The 26,747-nt window shown below is 34.7% G+C and overlaps 1 pseudogene; it reads right to left on the reverse strand.

Annotated features, from left to right (window-relative positions):
* Positions 1-224: 224 nt before the first annotated feature.
* Positions 225-26,747, reverse strand: part of LOC141503995 (E3 SUMO-protein ligase PIAS1-like) — a 75,285-nt pseudogene continuing 48,762 nt past the window's right edge.

The following is a 26,747-nucleotide window of genomic DNA, read 5'->3' on the forward strand; positions in this document are numbered from 1 at the left end:
TATACATCTCTGAAAATGATGAGATTTTTATAGGCCTGAAATCCTGCTCATTCTTCTTCCTAAATGAATTTCTCAAATGTGGCATCCAAAACATTCTAGGGTTCAGAAAAACCCTAATGTGAGGCTCCTGCTTTCACATAAATTTACATATGCTATTCCATCACAAGTTTTATAACATTATTTCTAAAATCGTTCAAAGGAAGAAATCGCCACTTAATACTTACTGGACAGAGTAGAGAAATCCTTAAACTGGTCGTAGCTATTTCACCATCTGGATTGGCAGTCAATTTCTCTTTAACTGTCATTCATCGAAGGGATGGGAAATCATAAACAGAACAAGATAAATCCTCAGTTTAACATAGAGAGCTTTAAAAATGTTTTAGGATTTTCATTAAACATCTCAAATGAAAAGAAATAATTATATAGCCTACAAGTCATATGCAAAACAAGGGAAACTTTTGTATCTATAGTGTGACTGCATTTCTTTTCTTTTTTTTTTAGGTTTTTGCAAGGCAAACGGGGTTAAGTGGTTTGCCCAAGGCCGCACAGCTAGGTAATTATTTTAGTGTCTGAGACCGGATTTGAACCCAGGTACTCCTGACTCCAGGGCCGATGCTTTATCCACTGTGCCACCTAATGGCCCCTTTTTTTCTTCAGGTTTTTGCAGTGACTGCATTTCTTAGAAGGTTTTCTATATATATATTTTTTTACCCCCGGGAACCAAAAATTACAATGCAGCAACTTAAAAAAGGAATTTCTACAGAAGGTAATGTTAAACTACGATAAACTGCACTTTTATTAGAATTCTAGGATTCTAGATCTGTGACCACAAGATTGCTATTTATAATAGACAATAGAAAATTAATCATATATTTTTAATTTATTTTCTAATCATATATTTTAAACAATGACAAAATCCTTTGAGAATGTCTAAGTAAGAAATTTATGATGAAATTATCATATAAAAAGTGTATTCTGATTTCATACTATAAACGCAAAAGTTTTAATTACTCAAAAACTTCAACCAATATGAAGTAATTTGCAAATACCTGAGTGATAATGGATAAATCACTTTAGCTTTGTTCCAGTTTCTTCACTTTTACAATAGAATTAGGCAGTTCAAAATAATCTAGTTGTAGATTAGCATCTCATAAGATAAGTATCTCAAAATGAAAAGAGGTCAAAAGAAATAATCTTAAGACCTACAAATTGAGCGGCTAGGTGGCGCTGTGGATAAAACATCGGCCCTGGAGTCAGGAGTACCTGGGTTCAAATCCGGTCTCAGACACTTAATAATTACCTAGCTGTGTGGCCTTGGGCAATTCACTTAACCCCATTGCCATGCAAAAAAACCTTAAAAAAAGACTTATAAATTATATACAAGAAAAAACTTTTTCCTCATTTATATTCTCATTTCTAGAAGTTTTCACGCAAAGGTTAGGAGACCATCTATTGGAGGTTGAAGTACAGGTGCCTCTTATTTAAAAGTTGAACTAAGATACTTTTCAGGTGTCTCACAACTAGACATTTCTTAAAAGCATAGGATCCTCTCACTCCCTTGCTCAAAATACTTCAATGGTTCCCTATTATCTTTAGGAACAATAAAAATACTTTCCTTCTTGCTTTTTTTAAGTTTAAAGCATTTTGCAATATGACTTTAACCAACCTTTCTCTGATTCTCATATATTACTCTTTTTCAGACACTCTACAATACAGTCAAACTGGTTTTCTTGCAGTTCCTAACACATGACATTTCTTCTCCTGTCTCTTTGCATTAGTGCAGGCTATCTGTGCCATACCTGAAATGTCCTAGATCCTCATCCCTCCCTCTTAAGTACCTTATTTTTCTTCAAAGCTTACCTCAAATTCTATCACCTGCAAGATGACTTCCCTCTTCTCCCAGCCTGTAGTGCACCCTATTACCTTGGTTTATTTCATGCATACTTATCTGTACTATAAAGATGACAGGTTTCTCCCAGCATGTGGTATGCTGCAGGTTTCTTTCAAAACTCAATTCAAATTCCATCTTTCAAAGGGCACCTTTCTTGGTCTGCCCAGAGGCTAATGCCAATTATTTAAATGCTATATCCTCCATTAGAAAATATATTCCTTGAAAGCAGACCCTGTTGGTCTTCCCTTCTTTCTGTCATTTTCCCAACTCTCCTCACATTGTGTAGGACTAAGGAGGCCCTTAAATAATTTTTGATTGACTGAAGATTTTTATCTTTTTTTTAGATTTTTGCAAGGCAAATGGGGTTAAGTGGCTTCCCCAAGGCCACACAGCTAGGTAATTATTAAGTGTCTGAGACCGGATTTGAACCCAGGTACTCCTGACTCCAGGGCCGGTGCTTTATCTACTGCACCACCTAGACGCCGCCCCCCCCCCTTTCTTTAGGTTGATGGAAGATTCTTGTATGAAAATTTACAACTAAAATTGTAATGTACAAAATAATTCCTACATTATAATAATTTAGTAAATATTACTCTAAAATGTACCATAACATACACAGCTATATCATAACTAAAGGTCAAATAACAAATCATAGGAGAAACCTTTTTCATTGGTTTCTGTTTATGCTTCTTTTGTTAAGGATGACCACTTAATCCGAATTTATGATCTTTCCTTAAAGTTAGTAGTGTCCACATGCCAATTACAATGATTTAAATAAGTCAATGGCATCTATTAATAATCTCATGATGATGATTTTTTCTTTTTTTTGAATGATTAATATTTTTTTTCAATTTTCAATTTTAATTTTTAAAAGTACAGGTCAATACAGTACTGTTTGTTTAATTTCTTACCAGAATGTCTAAATATCATAGGTGCTGAATTTCTAGAAGGTCAATCTTAGACTAAAACTTTATTGTAAGGAATATATTATATATGTGCATGCATACACATTTATATAATAGAATTACCTAAGTAACAATTACTTTTCATAATCAGTGTCTGAAGAGGACCTTAATTTATTAATTGTTCTCTATAATCTGTCTTATGAATTGGACATTTAGATAGAACTACAGCATAACCTGTATCAGATTACAAGTTGTGCTTCGGAGGGACATGGGAGTGAGAGAGAAAAATATGGAACACAACATCTTACAAAAATGAATGCTGAAAACTATGTGTGTGTGTGTATATATATATATATATATATGTATATATATATATATATATATATACATATATATATATATATATATAATTGGAAAAAATAAAATACTATTAAGTGGAAAAAAGAGGAAAAAACTGGAAGATTTCCTTTAAAAAAGAAGTAAAAAGCAGCAGGTCATGAAGGACAAAAAAAGCTGATCATTCCAGAAATAATGAAAAGTCAATTCTAAGGTCCAGAGACTGGAGATAAAACATTATATGCGTGTGGAAAGTCAAGAAGACCAATGTAGCTGAACCGTTGATCCAATGAATAAGAATAAAAATGGGAATAATAAGTGGGGACAAATCTCTATAGACTGGGAAAAAGAGAGATTATTGCTATGAAGAGTTTTAATGCTAAACAGGAGTATTTATTATGTCTTAGTGGTAACAAGGAGTCATGGCAGTTTATTGGGGATGATATGGTCAGTCTGATATTATAGGAAAATAATGTTGGCAGCTATGTAGATGATGGCTTGGAGTGCAGAGGGTCTTGAGGATGTTCAATTTTGCTTTCTGATATGTTCTTTTCAGTATTTGTTCTATTCTGTTTTTTAAGGTTTTAATTTCTTCATTATTTTTCTGTGCCAGCTGTTGAGTCTTTTTCATGCTTTTCTTGCACCACTCTTCCAAATTTTTCCTTTATGTCTCTTATTGATGTTTAAAATCCTTTTTAAATTCTTCAAGGAATTCTGTGGGTGTTGGGGGATGAGACAAATTCAGATTTTTCTTTGAGGCTTCAGATGTAGCTGATTTGACTTTGTTGTCTTCTGAGTTTGTGCTTTGATATTCTCTGCCACAGTAGTAAACTTCTATAGTCAGGTTCTTTTTCTCTTTTTTTGACGAATTTTTTCAGTCTATTTTTTGATTTTTAACTTTGTGTTAAAGTTGGTCTCAGATTTCATGGTGAATGGGCGGGGGGGTAAGGTACTGTTGAAACATGATTTTGTGCTGTTTTTTCAAGCTAATTCTGGGGAGTCTGTTAGAGTTTTAGTTCTTCTAAGCTGGTATGATTTAAGAAAAGATGTGGTCCCTGCTCTGCTGGCCTGTGAACCAACACAAACACTATTCTCCATCCTGGAACTGTGAACAAGGTCCCTGTAGCTGAAAGCTCTGGTGTAGTAGTGTTTCTCTTCCTCCTCATCCTGGGACTGAAATCTGGAACTAAATATGGGCAATGCAACTGTCTGGTGTCCAGTCAAAGCAAAGGTTCCCTTCACCAGATTTTCATCCCCCACACCCACCCCTCCCACCATCATTGCCCATTTAGTTGCCCCTAAGATTCACTCTCACAACTGTCCTGCCGGAAAAATGGTTTCAGCCTATCTTTTGTTGCTTCTGCCAGTCCAGCATTTGTTTTGAAGTCTATTATTTTGAAACTGTTTGGAGAAGAATTTGGAAGAGCTCAGAGTAGTCCCAGGAATTACCCTAATACATAAAAATTTTTAAGGATTTTTTCAAGGCAAATGGGGTTAAGTGGCTTGCCCAAGGTCACACATCTAGGTAATTATTAAGTGTCTGAGGCCGGATTTGAACTCAGGTATTTCTGACTTCAGGGCCAGTGCTGTATCCACTGCGCCACCTAGCCACCCCCTACATAAAGTTTAATACATTAAAACAGCATTAAGATCTTTGGATATTTTGTTTTGACTAGGGAATCACCTTCAGGAAAGTCACTGAACCACTGAGAGCTGGTGAAATATCCAAGTAAAAGAAAAGAGAAGATACAACAAAAAAGACTGAGAAGGAGCAGTCAGATAGGAGAAGAACCAAAAAAGAGTGAAGTTACAAAAAATGTCTTATTATTTAACAAATTTTATATTATAAATTTTAACTTTATAAACATCACAGGGGGCGGCTAGATGGCAAAGTGGATAGAGCACTGTTCCTAGATTCAGAAGTACCTGAGTTCAAATACGGCCTCAGACACTTAATAATCACCTCAGCTGTGTGGCCTTGGGCAAGCCACTTAACCCCATTGCCTTGCAAAAAAATCACAATAAGAATTTAATATGAATAAGTTTTTGACTTAGGATAAAATTAAAATATTAAAATAAAATGCAATTATTTTGTATTCAAGTATTTCTAACATTTTTAATTGATATTTTAAATTGAAAACAAAAACCCTTGGTTACCAAAATAGGGAAATTAGATCTTTAATTGCAAAGAAGTACTGAAAACTTAAATGAAATTAACTATATAAAATAATTTCTTATTCTTTGGCAAAAAAGCATTTTACCAAGCTAGAAGAAATAAACAGGAATGACAGACCCTGAATTCTATTACAATAGCTTCCAAGGGAGCTCACAATTTTCTTGGTTGAAAAATATTATTCAAAGCACATAAGCTGTTAGGGTGAGGGTTTGAATTTTCCCCAGCATTTCCAGTTTAGAAGAGTTCTCAGAGGTTATCTAGTCCCAACCATATCTGAACATGAATTCTTTCTAAAGTTTGCTGGGTATGTGGTTATTCAACATTTTCTTGAGGACATCTAATAAGGGAGAACCTGCCTACTCCTTATGCAGTGCATTTAGGTTTTAATAACTCTGTTATACAATTTTTCCTTATACTGAGCCTAAATCTGATTCTTTTACAATTTATTTCCATAGTGACATCTCATGCAGAATATGTATCACTTTTTTATATGACAATCCTTAAAATGAAGAGGGGCAGCTGGGTGGTACAGTAGATAGAGCACCGGCCCCATAGTCAGGAGGACGTGAGTTCAAATATGATCTCAGACACTTAATCATTATCTAACTGTGTGACCTTGGGCAAGTCACTTAACCCCACTGCCTTGCAAAAAAAGCAACTTGAAGACCTCTTCTTTGAATTATCTATTTTCATATTATCTCTTCTTCAATTCCCTCAAGAAATTTCTATATGGCATGATCTCAAGAACTCTCATCATATCACTGTATTCCTCTGGATGTTTTCCAACATGTCAATGTTATTCCTTAAATGTGAAGATTCTAGAAAATGTTAGCTAGATTCAGTGCCTCTAGATCCTAGAACTCAAGGAATATGGCTTCTGATATAGCTTTTTGAGAAAACTGGGACATATGTTCTTCTCTAGTGCAAAAAAATTCTCCTTTGCTCAAAAATGGGATAGCTCTTGTTCTCTCTCTCTCTCTCTCTCTCTCTCTCTCTCTGATGTCATCCTCAGTGTTCTTTGTGAGTCTCAGTTCTTTCTGAATTTGGGTGGCTGAAGACCATTATTTACAGGCATGCCTGTCTATTTATTTAATCCCCCCCCCAATTCTTCTATTTTTAAAAGTCTAAGCTGTGCAATAATACATTTGTGCACATTTAGATCATTTCCCCTTTATTGCAACTATCTTCTTTCTGACTTTCAGAATTCCATTCTTGAGTTTTCTCTTTCTTTGTATTGCATTTCTATGGAAAGTTTTTGTTAAAAAAATTCTAATTTCTCTGAACCTTTTGCATTTTTTTTTCCTAAACATGGGAAGAATGGAAATCTGTGTCTGATTTTCCTCTTTCTCTATCCCAGTTTCTTAGAAAAATGATAATGTGTCACATGCAAAAGATTCCTCCCTATTGGTGAGAGGAAGGAAATTACTTTAAGATCCTAACCCATAATGATTTTTTTTTTATTTTAAAACTATCTTAGTGGAATTTTACTTATATTAAATATATCATTTGTTAAATATTAATCTAGGTAATCACAATTCACATATGTACCATGATTCTCCTTTTTCCCCACCCACCCCTTATTTTTTTTTTCAAAAAAATCTCATTCTCTTTCTTTAGCTGACTAATTTAGATTATCAAAAATTTATATCTGGAAGGGATCCCAGAGATCATCAGGTAGTTCATGGATGAGGAAACTGAGATCTAAGGAAGGAAGTGATTTGTCCAAAGTCACATACTCCTCAAAGACCTTGAATTAGAATCTTGACTCCCAGGGCTTCCTACCAATTGCTTTTAGTGCACACCAAAACAAGGACAAAATATCATCTGTCCAAACCAGTAGTCTTTTGATAATTCAGAGAAGCTAAATTTTATTATCAAACCAATAAAATGTTTATATTAGGGAGTATTTTAAAAATAGTATAATTCTATAATTCTGTGGTCAAATAGGAAAACATGTAAACAGTTATGTAAGCATATAGGTACTTATACATGTTCTATATTTGCTAGAAATGCTATTATCATTATTTTCTATTATATATAGTGACTAAGTTTGTTAAGTTAATTAAATCCTTCTTGTCTCATCAGTAAAATGCTTAAAAGAAGTTGGTTAAGGTTCCTCTTCTTAACCAAATAATTAGCTTATCAAATCTTTCCTTAAAGATGATAATAATGCCTAAAAAAGTGGTGGCTAGGTGGCGCAGTGGATAAAGCACTGGCCCTGGAGTCAGGAGTACCTGCGTTCAAATCCAGTGTCAAACACTTAATAATTACTAGCTGTGTGGCCTTGGGCAAGCCACTTAACCCCATTTGCCTTGCAAAAACCTAAAAAAAGATGATAATAATGAAAGTTTGTTTTTCTCTTACTTAAACTATCATTTAGTACAATTCAATCGAGTGAATATTCACTGCTTCACCCACTGTAACATTATTTTATAGCTATATAATAAAATGAAAACTGCAGCATCACCATATTTTTTGGCCAAGGAAATGTGGTTACGTGACTTGTCCAAGGTCACACAGCTAGGTAATTAAGTGTATGAGGCAGAATTTGAACTCAGGTCCTCCTCAATCTGGGACTAGTGCTCTATCCACTGTGACACCTAGCTGCCCCAGCATCAGCATTTTCAAAGTGAAAGAGTTCCGCCTGCTCATTCACAAGCACTATCAGTGGTTTAATGAAGAATATATGCTAATTCCAACTTTGTCTTTTTACTCTTTCAGCACTCATAGTGCTGGATGTTCAAGTGCAGCAGACCAACACAAGATGGACAATAGTCATGCCCTTTAACGGTGAACAGAAATGGACAGCTGGAAACTCAGCAAACAGTAAATGAAAATGACAGAATCATCCCACTTAAACTTCACCTATCATAGATAAGAACTGGGAGAGACTTTAGGAAATCCAGATCTACCTATTTTACTTAATAATCTGAGGATTTCAGGGGCAGCTATGTGGCACACTGGTCTGGAGTCAGGAGGACCTCAATTGAAATCTAGCCTCAGGCACTTAATAATTACCTAGCTGTGTGACCTTGGGCAAGTCACTTATCCCCATTACCTTGCAAATACCAAGGAAATAAATTAAAAAATATATTCTTATGATTTCAATAAGGAAGATTTTCTATAGAGAAAATGTGACATATGGTATTTAAGTTGTGTTAGAGATTACACTTGAGACAAGGAAATCAGTAAGAACCTATGACCATAATCCAGATGAGAAGTGATGAAAGCCTAAACTAGGGTCAAAGTGGGATGAGATTAAAAATTCTGAAAAACTAGGAATTGTCATCTTTCATTTGCTTACACCAAATCCCAATTTGCTAGTTAAATTCTGAGTATAAATAAAATAACTCTCAAAGGAATCCTTTTAAACATATTCTAGTAAAGACTAAGAAGATATAGAATAACCTTCACTTCCTGGTTTCTCCAAACATAAATGTAATTTCCTTGTAACTTCGATTAGAATGAAACTGAAATGGGGACCCTTTTGCTAAAATTATCTCTGTCAATGGTACCATCATTTTCTTGGTCACAAGAGTTGTTCCTAATCTTTTTCATTATTCAGTTATTGCAGTTATCCCCCCCATATCATGGATTCTATCACCACAATATCTCTAGCACCCTATTCCTTCCAGACACATGGCCATCACCCTAGTTTAGGCTTTCATCACTTCTCATCTGGATTATGATCATAGGTTCTTACTGATTTCCTTGTCTCAAGTGTAATCTCTAACATATCCTCCACATAAGATGTCAAAATGATTTTAAAGCAGAGAGTGGGCTGATCACCTCATTCTTCTGCTCAAAGGTCCCTAATGCTTTTAGGATGTAGGTTGTTAGCTAGAATCCATGAACTTGCTTTAATAAAGCATATTTTGATAACTTTCAATGCAATTGGCTGTCTTTCTAATCTAATGTGTTTAGTTTTACACATATAAAATATAATTCTCAGAAGGTCTGAAAGCTTCAGATACAAAAAAAGATTAAAAACTCCGGCTGAAGGATAAAATATGACCTTTTTGTTTGGTATTTAAAGCACTTCATAATCTCAGTCCAGCCTATTTATTCCCCTCATGTATTTTACATTCCAATCAAAATGACTTACTATATTTCATTACTAAGTTCTGCATTTGCATAGGTTATCTGCCTAGTGTCTGAATCAGTCAAAGCAATAAATTAATGCTCATACCATTCCCAATGCCTAGAATGTTCTTTTCTCCTCATCTAAACATTTTGAGTTCTTAGATCTCTTTAAGGTTCAGCTCAAGTTCACCTTCTACAATCCTGATACCCTCAGTTATTGTGAGTTTCCCCACAATCTCTGAGATTACTTTAGATTATATTTTATACCTACTTATCTCTGCACTTATCATTCCTGACCCCAACCAAATAGAATGTAGACTCTTTGAGGGCAGAGTCCATCTTATTTTTGTTTCTGTATTCTGAGCACCTGGTTCAGGGGGTTTTACATATTACACTTAATAAATCCTTGCAGAATGAAAGTGTGAAGTTCTGTTATATGTAGGTAATTTTATATTTCATGGTATTCATTTTTCTTCTTGAGTTCACTAATTTACAAGACTGATTTTCTACCACACTGATATTTCTGCACGGATGATGGCAAAAGTGGCTATTTATGCATTGTTGCTGGACTTTCAAACTGATTCAACTTTTATAGACATCAATTTGAACTTATGCTCAAAGGGCAATAAAACTGTATATTATCGCCTTTGATAAAGTAATACCACTACAAGGTATATAACCCAAGGAGATAAAAAAAAGGTAAAAAATCCACATGTCCAAAAATATTTATAGCAACTCGTTTTTGTGGTGGCAAAGAATTAGAAATTGAAGGGACATACATCATTTGGGGAATTGTTGAGCAGTTGTGGTATATGAATGTGATGGAACACTACTGTTCTGTAAGAGATCATAAGGGGTAGAACTTCAGAAAATCCTGGAAAAACTTCCAAAAACTGATGATGAGTGAAGTGAGAAAGAACCAGAAGAACATTGTATATATATTAACAACATTGTTGAATGATCAACTATGATGGACTTGGCTCAAGTCCATCAAAGACAATTTTAAAGCACCTATGAAACTCTGGAGTCTATGGCAGACTAAACTTTAACAATTTTTATTTTAAGATTTTGTTTTCTGTTTTATTTCCTTTTTGCTCTGATTCTTCTTTCACAACATGATTAATATGGAAATATTCTTAATAATTATACATGTATAACTTCTTTTAGATTCTCTGTTGGGATAAGGGTGGGAGAAAACTGAAACTGTGACAAAAATAAGGCTGAAAACTATCTTTACATGTAGCATGAAAATAAATCTCATATTGGAAAAGTGGCTATTTATACTGATTTCAAGTGGCACAATCAAAGTAATTTCTAGGTAGACTTGTAGGGTAGGCAAATTTGTCTGTGGTGACCCTTCTCAGTAGTCTCTATCATAACCTCCAGATTCCTTTATAGATCTGACTCTTCTTTTTCTTTTTAATTTTACATTTTATTTGTTTTCCAATTAATACAATAATAGTATCTACCTATCATTTTTGTAAGGTTTTGAATTTCACAATTCCCCCCCCCCATAGAGGGCAGTCAGACAGTCTCTACATTGCCTCCATGCCACACATGCCACACAAACTGAATGTGTTATAAATGTAAACATGAGAGTAAACATAAACCCCCCTCCCCCAAAGAAGATGAGAAATCTCAAGAATAGTGAGAAGAAAAAAATATACTTCAGTCTGTGTTGAGGTTTCAATGGCTCTGTCTCTTGGGTGAGTTGCTTTCTTTATCATAAGCCCACCAGAGAAGTCACTTCAATATTTTTTTCCCATAGTTGCTATTACTAGCTGTACCTCCACTCTATTTCTCCCCACTCTCATTTATTCTATTTTCTCTCTCTCCTTCATCCTGGCCCTGTCCAAAAGTGTGTTGAATCTGACTACCCTCTCCCTCGATCTTCCCTCTCTTCTATCACCTGTTCCCCCCTTCCCTCCCCCATTTCCCCTTTTCTCATCCTTTTCTTCTCATTTTCTCTAGGGTAAGATAGATTTCTTCACACTATTAAGTATGTATGTTATTTCCTCTCTGAGCCATTGCTGATGAGAATGAAGGCTCACTCTTTCCCCCTTGCCTTCCCCCTTTTCACTCCACTGAAAAAGTTTTTTTCTTGAGTCTTATGTGAAATTTCTTAGCTTCTTCTTCATCTCCTTTCACTTCCTCCCATTAATTTCCTTTCTCACACATTGACTCCATCTTTTTACTATATAATTCCATCATATTCCACACCTTCCTGTGTCCTGTCTATATATTGTCATTCTAACTACTCTTATAAATGAGAAAGTTCACATGAGTTCATTCGTATTTACATGCAGGTATACAAGCAGTTCAATATCATTAACTTCCTCATAGTTAGTCCTTCTCTTCCACTGAGTCTATGGCTCACCAGTCCTGTCCTTGGAGATCAAACTTTCTGTTCAGCTCTGAATGTTTCAATAAGAAAGCTTGAAAGTCCCTTATTTCGTTGAAAATTCATCCTTTCCCCTGAAAGAGGATGTTCAGTTTTGCTGGGGAGTTGATTCTGAGTTGTAAACCAAGATCTTTTGTCTTCCACAATATCGTATTCCAATCCCTACAAGCCCTTAATGTGGATGCTGCCCTATCCTGTGTAACCCTGACTATGAAGCCACAGTAGTTGAATTGTTTGTTTCTGGCAGTTTTTAGAATTTTCTCTTTGATTTGGGAGTTTTGTAATTTGGTTGTAATATTCCTGGAAGTTTATCTTTTGGGATCTTTCAGGAGGTGACCGGTGAATGCTCTTGATTTCTATTTTACCCTCTGCTTCTAGGATTTCAGGGCAATTTTGATACATCATTTCTTGAAAAATGAAGCTTAGGCTCTTTTCCTGATTGTGGCTTTCAGATAACCCAGTAATTTTAAAATTATTTCCTCTGCTTCTGTTTTTGAGGTTGCTTGTTTTTCCAATGAGCTATTTCAAGTTTTCTTCTAATTTTTGGCTTTTTTGGAAGAGCTTTATTTCTTCCTGAATTCTTGCAAAGTCATCAGCTTCCTTCAGTTTCATTCTGCAATTGCAGGAGTTATTTTCTTCAGAGTGCTTTTTTATCTTCTTTTCCAGCTGTCCAATTCTATTTTTTAAAGCATTCTTCTCCTCATTTCCCTTTTGATTTGCTTTTTACATTAGGCCTAAACTTGTTTTTAACATAGTATTTTCTTCACTATTTTTTTGGTTTATCTTTCACCAAGCTGTTGATTTGGTTTTCATGATTTTTCTGCATCACTCTCATTTCTCCTCCCAGTTTTTCTTCCATCTCCCTTAATTGCTTTTAAAAGTCTTGTTTTGAGCTCATCCATAATCTGAGCCCATTTTCTATTTCTTTTTGGAGCTTTTGGATATGGAAGCTTCAATTTTGTCATCATCTGGATATGAGACTAAAGTAATTCTCTATGGTCAGATTCTTCTTTTTCTGCTGTTTAGTCATTTCCTCAGTCCAAGACTAATTTATAGCACTTCTAAGGCCTTGGGATGTTTTTTTTTGGGGGGACACCCCCCAGGACCTTGATTCCTCCAACGACTTATACTCTCTTGCCTATGCTTTAATATGTAGATGATCACCTCATTTCCCTCTGCCCTGGGGATATAAGGAGGGATCCAGCTTGTCTACTTAGTATGGCAAAAAGCAGAGTCCTACCCCAGGGATAACAGAGAAATCTCTGCAGACTACCCTTACCATCTTGGGGGGTGCAGGATGCTTTCTCCAAACTCTCACTGCAGGTTCTTCAGCAGGCGCTCATCACTCCACACTGGTGAAACACACCCTTCCTGCAGAACTTCTAAGTGATCTTGGACTTTTAAAATGTATCACTCAGTGTTTCTGTGGATTATACCCCTCTAAATTTTGGCTAGAGGCATTATTTGTTGGATTTTGGAGTTTGAGGGGAAGCAGGAGTACCCAGGGAATGCTGCCTTCACACAGAACTTCTTGGCTCTGCCCCCATCTGACACTTTCTCTCTCCCTCTATCCCAGTCCAGGCATCTATTGTTTCTGATTGTTGCCTTTGCTGTTTGTCACTTAGTTCTTGGTGAGTTGTTAATTAAAAAATTAAGGTGTTAACTCTCAAAACAAATTCAAATATGAGACAACAAAATTCTATGAGCACTTACAAATTAAGAGGATTCCTGAAAATTAATACTCCCTTCAATGCAATGGCATCTGGGGAGGGAAAGAGTAATCTATTCCAACAAAACTGGATGAAATTATGAAATTGTATTCAAAGATGGTTTCTATAAAGAGGTAGAGGGAAAATCTGCCATGTTGCTTTCATCCTGCCTTCTAAATGACCACCTTATTAACCCTGTCTCCATAATGTTTTTGCCAATAGACATCAACAAAGTGAGATTTATGTTTCTGTTCCCAAAATTCTGCCACTTTCCTCCAAATAATGAACATCTGATGTTCATATTCAGTGCTATTTTCTTTTTTTTTTTTGCCAGGCAATGGAGTTAAGACACTTGCCCAAAACCACAAAGCTAGGTAATTATTAAATGTTTGAGTTTGAATTTGAACTCAGGTACTCCTGACTCCAGGGTTGGTGCTCTATCTACTGCGCCACTTAGTCGCCCCTCAATGCTATTTTCAATATACTTTACTACCCTCTCCTATCTTGCCTTACATCTCCACTATCTTCTCTATATATAATAGTAAGAATAGGTAGACTCAGTATACCCTCACTAATTTCCACTAGACACTTGTGAACTTTTGAATATTGGAGTTAAGGGATCTAACAGCTCAAATTAAGCATTTTTACTACCACTTCAAATTCAACATATCAATTTAAACTAAGAAACTTCCATGAAAGTTTTTTTCAATATGTTCTTCTTACATGTGAGCACTTAAATGTTCTTGATATGTTTATAGTGCAATTCAACAAACTTTATAAAGCATCTTCTATGTATAGAATGTAAATCTGTGGATGCACATTTTGTGTTTTTTTATTCTCCTGAATATGCACAAATACAACTATGGTATAAATTAGAATATATTGCATGTTTAAAGACAATTTAAAAGGAAATCTTTGAAGACTGGATAGGGAACAATCACTTTTATTTGAGGGACAGGATGAAAGATTTCAGAGATGATCAAAAATGGACACTTAACAAAGGGAAAATTTCTGATGGGGAAAATAAAACGATGAAATCTATTTTAGGAAGAGAGATACGGGGGGAGGAGTTAGCTTAAATAAATGTAGGTAGGGCAGAAAGGGCAGGATGATAGCAGGAAATAGCTAGTAATCTAGTTTGGCTAGACCACACAATGCATAAAGAGGAACAGTATGAAATAAGACTGGAAAAGTAGGTTGGAGAAGGACTGGGGAATGTCTTGAATGCTAAGCTAAAGAGTTTATTTATATTTGTAGGCAATGAGAAGCCACAGAAATCTTATGAATAAGGCAATGATCAGGTCAAGGCTGTGAAATTTTTTTAATTCTATCTTCATAATTTTTCAAATCACATGCACAAGACAAGATGCATTAAAAATTTCAGTTCACTTTAAAATTTAGATACCATATTTCAAAAGTATTCACTTACTTTGGCCAAGAAACAATCCTAGTTGTCAAAATATTTTACAGCAATTACATTACTATATCATGAATTTAAAAAGGTTCTTTTCCACTAACAGACTAGAAATAGTCTTATTCTTTGGGAGTTAACACATTTTTATTCTGCCTAAATCAATGAAACTGAAGTTATCAAAATTATTCAGTTACCTAAATCCATAAGAAAATTCCTAAATTCCCTAGATGAACAATAAACAATAAAACAATCTAACCTCATTTGGGATTCATGATTAAATCTTCCCCATATTTTTTTTTCTTCAAGGCAATGGGGTCAAGTGACCTGTCAAGGTCACATAGCTAAGCAACTATTAAGTGTCTGAGGTCAGATCTAAAAACTCAAGTCTTTCTGGCTTCAGGGCTGGTGCTCTATCCAGTGTGCCACCTAGCTGCTGCCCCTCTTCCTCATATTCTTAAAACATCCATTTTCTAGTAAATTTTGGAAGTAACATTTTTTTACATTCATGGACAACCTATATAATTGTCCATTTTAAGTTAATTAAATGACTGAAATAAAAAATACTTCTTGAGCTCCTTGTTTTATTTTCTAACAGAAGATAAAGGGAATAAATGGTTTTAGGTTCTTAATGGAGAAATGTTCCACTCAAGCTCCACTCCGATTACTTTTTATGGTAAGGAGATAATATAAGATTTTTGAAAGCTACACTAGGAGGTTATGGCAGATCCTATAGCAAAGTGGAAAAGATTTCACACATAACCCTGGTAACGTTCTGCTGCCTAAGTACCAAATTAGCTTTTTTCAAGGTGGTTTACCACCAAAAGACTGGCCATATAAACTTACGCAACCATCTAATAAGGAATGACTGCAATCTATATCAAATGAATATTTACATTCTGAAAATAAAAAACTTTTGAGAATTCAAGAAGAACAATCTAATAATGTCAATATATTATAAATAATACATACTTAAAGCTCTAGAATGATCTGCATTCCTTATTCCCTTTGCTCGTAACCTCTGAAGGAGAACTGTAGAGGACAACTGTTTTACAAGATATACTGCCGTAGAATAATTCTGAAAAACACAAAAAAAGCAGTAATCAGGAAAATTAGCTCTAAAAATAAAGGCTTCTATAGATATGTTTTTGATAAATACAAATTTAAAAATATAGATTACCAGTCAAATTCTGTGCCCAATTGTCTGAACTATGCATGTTTTCTTTAAAAAATTAAGCTAATTAATTATATAAATTGCTATTTACAATTTTTTCTTAGGGAACAGATGTAACTGACAAAGATGACATAAAATTAAAGACGATGCTTTATCTTCCTTCAAATCCACCATTTCACCTTTCAACCAATTATCTATGATTTTAAGATTATAAGCGAAAAGTTCTTAAAGCAAAGGGAGATTAAAGAAGGGTTATAAAATAGGAGAGAATGCTTAGTTTTCTAGGTGAATGTGGACATGTCCAATACTAGTGCAGGGAATGCAGAAATGGATATAAGAAAAAGGAACAAGGAAAAGAGTCAAATAACAAACTAGCCAAACTGGAAATAGTATAGAGTAGGTTAAATGTAAGAAAAGAAAGTTAGGGGACCAGTAAGAAAGTAGACTTTTGAAGAGGGAGAGACAGAATTTCCAATGCAGTACTACATACTAAAGAAAGCTGAAGAGGAGCTAGCACTTTGAGGAGTAAGAAGAATTCATTTACATTTGAATTACTTATATTCTTGACAAAAATGAACATCAAGGAAGAAAACAACTGTTTTCAAATCTAGGACTAGACATCATCTTCAAATCATTCCTGTGCATGAACAATTTTAAAAATATGGTGTTCTCAAATTTAGCTTTGGAAGGATCTTCAGAGATCTTCTAACCCAATTTCATCGTTCTATACATGAAGAAAACAAAGACCAGACAACTTAAGTGAGAGGAAATATGGGTAGCAGGTGGAAGAACTTGCTTTTCAATTAATGTACTCTTACTGCAAATATAATGCTTTTTCTTAAAAGTTGAAATGTAGATATTCTTTCGTAGGGTAATTTTTTCAGTCAAAAAATAATAAATCTATATTTACTTGGAAAAATGTATACATATATATACAATAATCCAAAGTATTCCAGTATATTACCTTCAATGATCAAATTTCACAATTTATGAATCAGAAGAAAAGCTTCATTAAAATTTCTTCCAGGGCGGCTAGGTGGTGTAGTGGATAAAGCACCGGCCTTGGAGTCAGGAGTAACTGGGTTCAAATCTGGTCTCAGACATTTAATAATTACCTAGCTGTGTGGCCTTGGGCAAGCCAGTTAATCCCATTTGCCTTGCAAAAATCTAAAAAAAAATTCTTCCAATTTGGGCATGTGAAAATACACACACACACACACACACACACACACATTATTGTATAATTACAAAATTTTCTTTTGCCATTCATCTTAACTATGTTTCTTTTTTCTTAATTTAAATTTATTTTTATTAAAGATATTATTTGAGTTTTACATTTTCCCCCCATATTGCTTCCCTCCCCCTCCCCCCCCACAGAATGCACTCTGTCAGTCTTTACTTTGTTTCCATTTTGTAACTTGATCCAAATTGAGTGTGATGGGAGAGAAATCATATCCTTAAAGAGAAGTCTAAGAGGTAACAAGATCAGACAATAAAATATCTGTTTTTTTTTCTAAATTAAAGGGAATAGTCCTTGTACTTTGTTCAAACTCCACAGCTCCTTATCTGGATACAGATGGCACTCTCCTTTGCAAACAGCCCAAAATTGTTCCCGATCGTTGCACTTATGGAATGAGTAAGTCCTTCAAGCTTGAACATCACTCCCATGTTGCTGTTAGGGTGTACAGTGTTTTTCTGGTTCTGCTCATATCACTCAGCATCAGTTCATGCAAATTCGTCCAGGTTTCCTGAAATTCCATCCCTCCTGGTTTCTAATAGAACAATAGTGTTCCATGACATACATATACCACAGTTTGCTAAGCCATTCCCCAATTGAAGGACATTTACTTGATTTCCAATTTTTTGCCACCACAAACAGAGCTGCTATACTTGCTATACAAGTGATGTTTTTACCCTTTTTCAACATCTCTTCAGGGTATAGACCCAGTAGTGGTATTGCTGGGTCAAAGGGTATGTACATTTTTGTTGCCCTTTGGGCATATTAACGATGTTTCTTAATGCTTCAATTATGACAAAAGATAAAGACATTTAATTAACACTATAAAATTATTTACTGACAGCTTGAATCTACAGTTAGGAACTTGCTCAAGGCAACCCATTACATAAATCATTAAAAGCAGATGGAAGAGAAACTATAATTATACATTCAGTAAAAAGGTATGCTTTATCTAGTTGTGACATGTAACTGAAGTGAAGGGGGAAACAATAGCTAGACAACAATAATAAAATGTGATTTGTATCCATAACATAAACCTAAATTTAAATTCCCCATTTACAGGGCTTAGTTCACCTACTCACAAAATAATACAAAAATCATGTTCTTGATCTTTGATTCCATATTCTGTTCAATATTAATGACTTAATATATTATTTAGGACACTCAATTTATTTATATTGATTTTTGGAACATGCTCTTTATGTTCCTATATCCTGCTTGTTTTTCATTATTAGAATGTGGTTTGGGTTTTTTTTTTTAGGTTTTTGCAAGGCAAATTAGGTTAAGTGGCTTGCACAAGGCCACACAGCTACGTAATTATTAAGTGTCTGAGGCCAAATTTGAACTCAGGTACTCCTGACTCCAAGGCTGGTGCTCTATGCACTCCACCACCTAGCCGCCCCCATTATTAAAAATTTAAAAATATCTCCATAATAAGGACCACAAATGACTCTAGGAAAGATAACTTGCACCCTCATTATTTCACTGGAGGGTGAAAGAATATTATATATGTCATCAAATATATCAAATATACTAATATTTTGATTGGCTATGAATTTTAAAGAAAATTGTTATTAACAGAAGTTTCCTTGTGTGGGTCAGAAAAGTGATAATAGCTGGAAACAAGATATAAAACCAAAGGAAAATTAACAGGAAATAAAAATATCTCCAAAGAAATATATTACCCTAAGTACAAGGGACATTTTGATGCCAGTCCAATATTAATGAAGATATTCTTACACCAAATAAAACTACCTTCTGTAAAGTAAATTACCTTTGACTTCAAAGCTATAAGATTCCTTCAAGATGAAGAAAAGTGTTTTTAGTGACTGGATGGTCTCTACCTTCACTTAAGCAAGAGAAAAAGCAATGATGCTGCAGAGTAGGAAGACCTAAGTTTGTTTCTCAGCTCCAATACTTCCTAGCTATGTCACCCTGGGCAAATCACTTATATTGTCTGTATTTCAGTAGCCCCATCTGAAGAAAAGATACAATGCTTGCTAATTCATTGTGTTGTGAAGCAAACGTAAAATACCATAAATGTGAATTATTATTTTATTTTCCTTTTATATTTGAAAACTATTCACATTTTGGCAACACTAAGAAAAAGCTTATTAAACAAATATTTTTTTTAAATTGGAACTGCTAAAACTAGGTATCATACAGTAGTTGGAATTTTAAATATATCTTCTGATATTAACTAATTGGCTAAAGAAGAAGCAAGAGTCTAAGATAATCCTAAGCTTTTAAATTGTGGTCCTAGGAAGGAGAGATAGTGGTGTAAATTAGAACTATAGAATAAAAGTGACTAATTCCTAATTCCCTTTTACTCAACTATTCCAAGATTAGTTTTATAACTAGAGAGGCTTTTGACAGCAATAAAAAACTTCACATGTACAAAAATTTTCATAATAGCACTATTTATAATGGTAATGTTATGGAAATATATTATATATGTTCAATGATTGGAGAACTGTTAGATTATGGTATATGAATATAATAAAACATTGCTGGGAATCAAGAAAAACAATTAATATGAAGAATTCAGAGAAACACAGGAGGTGGGAAGATATAATGATATGATACAAAGTAAAGAAAGCCAAGTCAAAGAGTAACATGGATAAGTATCAAAAAAATGAAAACAAAACAAAAATACCAACATTAAATGGCAATATATCTCAGGTCATGTGTAATAGCCAAGTACCAAGTTATTAAACTTAGGGTCCATGTCCTTCCTTTCAGACCATCCAAGTGAAAAATCACATGAGCTATCAGATGCAATTACTCTTCATACAGTTTTGTTCAACTGGTATTGGGGAAATGTACTGTGTTTTAAAACAAAATACACATTAAAAAAACACTTTACCACTCTGAAACTTAATTTCTTCTCTATAAAAACCAAAGCATTGGATTTTATCAATTGGCCCCAGTGTGCCTCGTTAAAATAATAAAACATACAAAATTTCAAAATAATGAAATATAAATTAGGGTGTCCTAACTCACTACCAAAAATGTCTTCATTTCACTTAAAAGAATTCATCATTAAAATTCCTCCAGTATATTGAAAAGAAATTTGATTTATAACACCTTAGGATGATGGTTGATATTTAAATAAGGGCACACTATATCAAAATTATAAAGGGGGGAAATGGACAAATTATTTATTTAACCCATAAGATGAAAATATGCTTTGTGATAGATTGGCTGTACCTCTGCATTGGTTAGACCATTTCTGGATTACTGTGTTTCACTTTAAGAAATCACATTTTATGAAAGATATTCAGAAATGGCAATCAGGATGGATGAGGAACTCAAGTTCATGCCATGAGAATCAGATAAAGGAATTGAGAAGCCATGGGGTAATGAAAATAAAGTACTTTTAATGAGGAATGGGAGGCTTCAGGAGGTAATGAGTTTGCCTTTATCCTGAAAGTAAAAGTTTGATTAGTATTTATCGGTTATGTCGTGCAGGGGAATTTTTAGGTATGAATTAGAATAGATAACCACCATTAAGGTTCCTTTCAGTTCTGAAATTCTATGGTTTTGTTTTATCAGTGGAGTCTCCAAGTCTCATAAGGAGCTTATGCATGATAATGGGCACAGATGAAAAAGCAGTGTTTTTTGGAATTGGGAACTGAAAATAGGGTGAAGAGAATTTTTCCATAGCTATAGGATATCCTCTTTGATCATAGCCATTCCTAGTTTTCTTTCACACCTGACTATGATCCAGGGAAAATAGAATTTCATTTCTTGTTTCCATGTTTTCACTTGCTACCCTTCACGCCTAAATGTCCTAAAATCAAGTAACTCAAGTAACCAACTTATACATGAAATCGTTTCTGGTAATAGAATGTTACTGTGCTACAAGGAGGGACAAATATGATAAATATTAAGAAACATGGAAATAATTTTCTGAATTGATTTCTATTTTTTGACTTTAGAAATTTTTTATTTTTTTTGAATTTTACAGTTTTCCCCCATTCTTGCTTCCCTCCCCCCTCCCTCCACAGAAGGCATTCTGTTAGTTTTTATATTGTTTCATGGTATACACTGATCTCAGCTGAATATTATGTGAGAAATCATATTCTTAAGGAAAAAATAAAGTATGAGATAGCAAAATTATATAATAAGATAACAGATTTTTTTTGATTTGAAGGTAATAGTCTTTGGTCGTTGTTCATACTCCACAATACTTTTTCTGGATACAGATGGTATTCTCATTGCAGATAGCTGAAAATTGTGTCTGATTGTTGCACTGATGGAATGATCAAATCCATCAAGGTTGGTCCTTGCCCCCATGTTGCTGTTAGGGTGTACAAGGATTTTATTGTTCTGCTCATCTTTTTTTTAGGGTTTTTTTTTGCAAGGCAATGGGGTTAAGTGGCTTGCCCAAGGCCACACAGCTAGGTAATTATTAAGTGTCTGAGGCTGGATTTGAACTCAGGTACTCCTGACTCCAGGGCCAGTGCTCTATCAACTGTGCCACCTAGCTGCCCTGGTTCTGCTCCTCTTGCTCAGCATCAGTTCATGCAAATCCCTCCAGGCCTCACTGAATTCCCATCCCTCCTGGTTTCTAATAGAACCATAGTGTTCCATGACGTACATATACCACAGTTTGTGAAGTCATTCCCCAATTGAAGAACCTTCACTTCATTTCCAGTTCTTTGCCACCACAAACAGGGCTGCTTTGAATATTTTTGTACAAGTGATGTTTTTACCCTTTTTCTTTTTTTTTCTTAAGTATTAAGTATTTTGATTTTCATTTTTAACATTTTTTTGTTTTCCAATTAAATACAAGAGTAATACATACCCATAATTTTAGGCAACGCTCTGAATTCTACAATTTCCCCCCTCCCTTCCCCCCAACAGAAGCCAGTCTCATTGTCTCTACATTGTTCCCATGCCATACATTGATGTAAAGTGAATTTGTTATACAAGTGAACATAACCTCCCCCACCAAGAAGATGAGAAACCTCAAGAATAGAGAGAGAGAAAAAAAAATTGTACTTCAGTCTGTGTTCAGATTTCAATGACTCTGTCTCTGGAGTCAGTTGCTTTTTTTTTGTCATAATTCCCCCAGAGAAGTTACTTCAATGTTTTTCCCACAGCTGCTATTACTAGCTGTAACTCCTCTCTATTATTCTTCTTCTTCTCTCTCTCTCTCTCTCTCTCTCTCTCTCTCTCTCTCTCTCTCTCTCTCTCTCTCTTTCTCTCTCTCCTTCATCCTGGCCCTGCCCAAAAGTGTGATGAGTACCCTCTTCCTCTATCTCTTCCCTCTCTGCTATCACCTATTCCCCCTTTCCCTTCCCCCATTCCCCTTTATCTCATCCCTTTCATCTCATTTTTTTCTCTAGGGTAAGATAGATTTCCTCACACTATTAAATGCGTATGTTATTTCCTCTCCGAGACATTTCTAATGAGAATGAAGGCTCACTCATTCCCCCTTGCTTTCTCCCTTGCCACTTCATTGAAAAAGTTTTTTCTTGACTTTTATGTGAAATTTCTTAGTTTCTTCTTCTTCATCATCTCCTTTCCCTTTCTCCCAGTAATTTCCTTTATCACCCATTGTCTCCATCATTTTACTCTTTTATACTGTTATATTCCACTCCTTGCTATGTCCTGTCTATATATAATCCATCTAACTGCTATTATAAATGAGGAAGATCATATGAGTTATCAATATCTTCTTCCTGTGCAGCAATACAAGCAGTTCAATATCATTAAGTTCCTCATAGTTAGTCCTCATCCACCTCTCTATGGTTCACCAGACTCCTGTACTGTTCAGCTCTGGTTGTTTCAATAGGAAAGTTTGAAAGTTGCCTGTTTCTTTGAAAGTTCATCTTTTCTCCTGAAAGAGGACATTCATTTTTGCTGGGTAGTTGATTCTCAGTTGTAAACCCAGATCTTTTGCCTTCTGGAATATCATATTCCAATCTCTACACGCCCTTAATGTAGATGCTGCCAGATCCTGTGTAACCTATGTGGAGCCTCAGTAGTTGAATTGTTTGTTTCTAGCAATTTTTAGAATTTACTTTTTGATTTGGGAGTTTTGGAATTTGGCTATAATATTCCTGGAAATTTTTCTTTGGGGATTTCTTTCAGGAGGTGACCAGTGAATTCTCATGATTTCTATTTTACTCTCTGCTTCTAAGATTTCAGGGCAATTTTGCTGTATTATTCCTTGAAGAATGAAATCTAGGTTCCTTTTTTTTATTTTCAGGTACCCTAATAATGTTTAAATTATTTCTTCTGGATCTGTTTTCAAGGTCAGTTGTTTTACCAGTGAGATATTTCACATTTTCTTCTAATTTTTGCCTTTTTGAGAAGATTTTTATTTCTTCCTGTTTTCTTTGAAAGTCATCAGCTTTCTTTAGTTCTATACTGCATTTGAAGGAGTTATTTTCTTCAGAGCACTTTTTTATCTCCTTTTCCAGCTGGCCAATTCTGCTTTTTAAGGCATTCTTCTCCTCATTTGCCTTTTGTTTTGATTTTTCTGTTAGGTCTAAACTGGTTTTTAACATATTATTTTCTTGAGTATTTTTTGGTATATCTTTCACCACCTGTTGATTTGGTTTTCATGATTTTTCTGTATCACTCTCATTTCTCCTCCCAATTTTTCCTCCATCTCGCTTAATTGCTTTTCAAAGTCTTATTTGATCTCATCCATAGTCTAAGCCCATTTTCTCTTTCTTTCGGAGGTTTTGGAAATGGAAGCTTTGATTTTGTCATCATCTGAGTATGTGTTTTGATCTTCCATGGGACTAAATTAATTCTCTATGGTCAGATTCTTTTTTTCTGTTGTTTACTCATTTCCTCAAACCAAGACAATACTTCCAAGGCACTAGTTTTTTTTCATGGAAGTGGACACCCCACTGGGACCTTGATTTCTCCAAGGTCTTATGCTCTTTTGAGTGTGCTTTAATACATAGATGCCTGCCCCTACTTCCCTCTGGCCTGGGGCTTTAAGGAAGGATGCAGCTATCTTAGTATGGAAGCCCAAACTGCAACCCGGATCTGAGTGCAGGCACACAGCATAGTCCTACCCCAGGGAGAGCAGAGAAATCTCTGCCAACTTCCCTTACTTTCTCTGGGGATACAGGCTGTTTTCTCCAGATTCTCCCTGCTGATTTTGTGGCTGGTGCCCCTCATTCCACATTGAGTCTGGTGTAGCAGAGTTCTCTTACAGCTTCTTCAGGCAGTTGCTGGTGATCTCCAGGCTGAGGTGGGGTGGGTTGTGCTGCTGCTGCCATGGCTTTTTTTTTCTCAAACCCTGGTCCTGCTGATACACACCTTTCCCACAGAACTTCTAAGCTATCTTGCATGTATCACTCCATCTTTCCGTCGGTTCTACACCTCTAAATTTTGGCTAGAGACATTTTTGTTTGTTTTTTTGTAGGTTGGGGAAGGAGTTCCTGGGAAATGTTGCCTTTACTCTGTCTTCTTGGCTCTACCTCCTCCAGATGGGTCTTTAACCTTTTTCATAATCTCTTCAGGCTATAGACCCAGTAGCGCTATTGCTGGATCACAAGGTATGCATATTTTTGTTGGATTTAGGGGATATGAATTGATTCATATTCATTTACATGAATCATTTCCATACCTGGAACAATCTTCCTCCTCCAGGCAGATTGTTTACCTGCCTGGCTTCCTTATCAACCCGACTAAAATGCCACCTTCTACAGGAAACTTTCCCTAATCCGCCTTCTTATCCTGAATATATTATTTTGCTTGTACAGAAACTTTTTGGTTTCTTATTAGCAATGTTATCAAATTTAATCTTGTCTCTACCTTATTTGATTAAGAATCCATCTCCTTAAATCTTATAGAAGTTGATACAAAGTAAAATGAGCTGAACCAGAAGAATATTATAAACAGTTATAGCAATACTGTAATGATAATCAACAGTAAAAAAACAAACAAACAAAAAAAAAACTTAGCTACTCCAGTCAACAAAATGATTCACAATAATTTCAAAGGATTCATGATGAAAAATTTTATCATCTCCAGAGAGAGAACTAATGAATTCTGTGGGCAGATTGAAAGCATATTTCTTTATTTTTCTTCCTTTTTGAAAAAAATGACTGTGAAAATATATTTTGTATAACTTCATATATAAAACAGAAAGTATAATATTCTCTCAATGGTTAAGTGAGGGAATTTGGAATTGAAGATAAAAATTAAAAAAAGTAAATGGCCTCTTACAACTGTGAAAGTGATATGATATGCTTCTCTTACAAGTTTTCTTTTGGTATGGTATGATCTTTAGTATAAAGTTACATATTTATTTAGAAGGTATTGTAAAAAAAACTATTTAAAGTGCTGGGTTAAGTCTAATGGTATGATCTTTAGCATAAAGTTACATATTCACTTAGAATATTTTGTAAAAAGCAATTTAGAGTGCTGGTTTAAGTCTAATTTCTGTCAGACAAGTCTCCAGTTTCCCTGTATGTTTTAATGAAATAGAGTTCTTCTAAGCCCTGCATGCTTTCTGGTTTACTGAACATCAGGGTAATGAAGTCTACTGTTTCTGATTCCCTCTCTGTTCCAATCTTTCTCCTCCTATGTTAAGCAATGACTGATACCTTATAATTATGATTATAAAAGTCATCCCTACCTTTTCTGCCCTTTGTCACTATCTCTTTTCATTATTTGTCTTGGTATTTCTAAACTTTTTCTTTTTCCAAATTAATTTTCTGTATTATTTTGATGAGTTCTGTAAAGCATTACTTTGATAATGATTGATGTAGCTTTAAAACTATAAATTAATTTTATTATTATTTTTCTTAGAGTGGCTTAAATAAGTCATAAGCACTGGATGTTATTCAAGATATTTAAATTATTCTTTATTTCTGTAATTGATACTCTTAAATTTAATTTATATAAATATTTTGTGATTTGGTACACATACACAGATATTTGAGGCATTTTATGGTTCGTGAATGAAATATTTCCTTTTTTGTTATCTTTTATTTTATTACCAGGAACTTGTTATTAAAGAAATGCTCTTGATTTTTGAGAGTTAATTTTGTAACTTGCAACTTCTCTGAAATATCTGTGTTAACGAGTGTCTTTGTTGATTCCCTAACTTTCATGTCATCACCGAATGGGAATGAGTATCTCCTCTTTACCAAACTTTTTTTGCCTATTATTCCTTTACTATTGCTAGCATTTCCAGAACTCTATCAAACAATCATGGGGAGAAAGGTCATCCTTGCTTTATTTCTGGATTTACTGAAAAATCTTCTGGTGCATCCCTAATTACATTTGTTTTTGATTTTAGCTCAATGCTATATACACTCATGTGCTTGCTGTTCTCCCAGACAGATAATTCTTTCTAGTTATATTTCTAGAGCCTAACACAGAATAAGTGCTTAATAGATTTTTACTGATTGACCTCAGGCAAGGAATTATTAATCAATTAACA

This window comes from Macrotis lagotis, unplaced genomic scaffold (assembly GCF_037893015.1).
Source record: "Macrotis lagotis isolate mMagLag1 unplaced genomic scaffold, bilby.v1.9.chrom.fasta BILBYCTG006, whole genome shotgun sequence".
Classification (NCBI taxonomy): domain Eukaryota; kingdom Metazoa; phylum Chordata; class Mammalia; order Peramelemorphia; family Peramelidae; genus Macrotis; species Macrotis lagotis.